The sequence below is a fragment of the Bombina bombina genome, unplaced genomic scaffold, assembly GCF_027579735.1.
Source record: "Bombina bombina isolate aBomBom1 unplaced genomic scaffold, aBomBom1.pri scaffold_2614, whole genome shotgun sequence".
Lineage (NCBI taxonomy): Eukaryota > Metazoa > Chordata > Amphibia > Anura > Bombinatoridae > Bombina > Bombina bombina.
In genome coordinates, this window is record NW_026513020.1 from 22496 (window position 1) to 25464 (window position 2969).

Genomic DNA, 2969 nt, shown 5'->3' on the forward strand with positions numbered 1-2969 from the left:
ATGAATCATTAGGAACAAATTATAAACATTGAGGGTTAACTGTCCCTTTAACCACCATTGCAGACAGATATTTGATTTTTAACATAGGCTTGCACAGCTGTGTTAAGAATTAAAGGGACATTAAATCCAATATTTTTCTTTCACGATTCAGATAGAAAAAACAATTTTAAACAAAATTTCAATTTACTTTTATCTAATTTGCTTCATTCTTTGGGTATCCTTTGTTGAAGAAATAGCAATGCACATGGGTGAGACGATCACGAGAGGCATTAACTGTATGTGCAGCCACCAATCAGCACCTACTGAGCCTTTCTAGTTATGCTTTTCATCAAAGGATATCAAGAGAATGAAGCAAATTAGATAACAAAAGTAAATTAGAAAGTTGTTTGAAATTGGCCTGCTCTTTCTAAATCATGAAAGAAAAATAAAGGTTTAATGTCCCTTTAAGAAAGCAGCAGTTTTGTGTTGCAAGATAAGAAAAAAAAAAAGCCATAATGTATCATCTTAACAATTTTGTAAAAATAAAATATGGAAAATAATATATTTTTGCTAAAACCACATATTTTTATGTCCACTAAAAAAGAACCCCAAAAACCAGAGACTTATAAAACGTTACATTTTTATCTTTTTTAGTAATGTAGCCCTTTTTGTCTAATGGGACCTATTGGTTGTATACTATACTGTTAACGTGTCCTTGTTTGTCTATTAAATTACTTGCACAATAATTTGAAGATGTTGGTGACCTTACTTGGTGTTAATTCTATTTGGTGACAATGTCTTGTTTAATGTTCCTCTGTACCTTTCTGCCGTTTCTAACTACATTCGCCCATATGACTCACTCAACGTGCAAGTGAGGGTTATGTTTACAAAATGAAGATAAACTTAATTGCTTTTCTCAGTAAATACGACGTCTCTTTAAATGAAACAAAGACAAACGTTTTTAGATTTCCTTATTAGGACGCCATCTGATAATCTCCATGACGTTACCATGTACTGGGAAACACTTTATCTGCGCATATATTAGCTGCACGTACAAAAACTAACAGAATGGTGCAAAAGAGAATTAGTGGAATGGTTGGAAAGCAAATAAACAAAACTATCAGAATATCAAGTCTAAAACTTTCAGCTGTCTTAGCAACAGTATATAACTTAAAGTGATGGTAAACAATCACAGTTTCAAACATGCGGTCCTACAGTAAATCAAAATCGAAATGGACTTTCATTCATCAAAATCTCTTAATACGCTAGTTTTTTATTAATATTTACTTTTATAATCCTCCAATTGACCCTCCATTCCTCCACCCGTAGAAACGCCGCCATTGATTTTGAAAGTCACGTTTTTTTAACGTGCAATCAAAATTCAGGCCAGTCGGCGACTGTAAAAAAACCAAACACGCCCCACATTTGCAAAGCACATGCGCTACATGTTAGATGGCAGACAGATAGACAGAACGTATGCGCAAATCTAACCATGAAAACAGAGATGCTCATATGACGACGTAGAGAGCGGGTGGATCCGCTCTCTACTTGGATCATGAAGAAATGCCGGGGGCGGAGCTAACATTGTTAAAACTCGGTAATTAAAATCTAAATTTATAAACATACCTTTTACATAATAATAAAAAAAAAAATCGCGATTTAGGTGCTACAGACACAAGGAATACGCTGGTAATTCCAAATTGCACTAAATTTACCATCACTTTAAAGGGACAGTCTACTCCAGAATTGTTATTGTTTAAAAAGTTAGATAATCCCTTTAATTACCCATTCCCCAGTTTTGCATAACCAACACGGTTATATTAATATACTTTTTACCTTGTATCCAAGCCTCTGCAGACTGCCCCTTATCTCAGTTATATTAATACACTTTTTACCGCTGTGATTACCTTGTATCTAAGCCTCTGCACATGGTATCTATATGGCACACATGAACTAGCGCTGTCTAGCTAGGAAAAACTGTCAAAATAGACAGATAAAAGGCATCATTCAAGGGCTTAGAAATTAGCTATAAGTCATCCTGAATCATGAACTATTCATTTTGACTTGACTGTTTCTTTAAAGGGATATTAAACAGTATGAGATTGTAATATTAAATGTTTAATTATGTATAGTTAATAAAAAAAATTGCAATATACTTGTATTATTTATTTTGTCCCCTTTCCTGTCATTTGGTTTTCCAAAGAGTCTCTATAAAGAAATGGGTGCAGCCATGTTTTAACTCAAGTTGTCTCTTATCTCTTTTCCATTCTGAAGACAATTGAGGCTAGATCTAAAACAGGCAATGAAAGACTGTCAAACAAGGCTGTGTGGCACATAGAATCATTTAACTCTTTCCTGTCTGGGTTAAAGTGTCTACATCGGAACAACTGTTCCGATGTAGACAAATTGAAATTATGCGATCGTGCACACGATCGCAAGATTTCAATTATTGGATCGGGTCTGTGGGGCGTCCCTATAACCCTAGGAACGCCCTACAGACCGCGATCAAATCCAGGAAGCGCAGTAGGCTTTAGGACCGCCGTTGGCTATGACGTTCTATTCCGTCATAACGGCTCTAAAGCCCAGTGTAATTATGACGGAATAGAACGGCATAACGACGTTAAAAGGTTAAAAAGGATCCCACCTAGATTTGTTTGCACAGAGGTAAATAGAAAACAAGTTCAAACATTGTGGCGCTCCATTAATTTATAGAAACTAAACCTTTTCACTTATATATTCAATATTTAAACAACTAATTTAAAAAAAAATACACATCTATATATTCTAGGAAGGCTCATGTGCCAATATAGATAACATTGTGCTCACTCCCGTGGAGTTATTTATGAGTCAGCACTGATTGGCTAAAATGCAAGTCTTTCAAAAGAACTGAAATAAGGGGGCAGTCTGCAGCGGCTTAGATACACGGTCATCACAGAGGTAAAAAGTATATTAACCCTTTAAGGACACAGCTTTCAGTTTGCTCAATTATT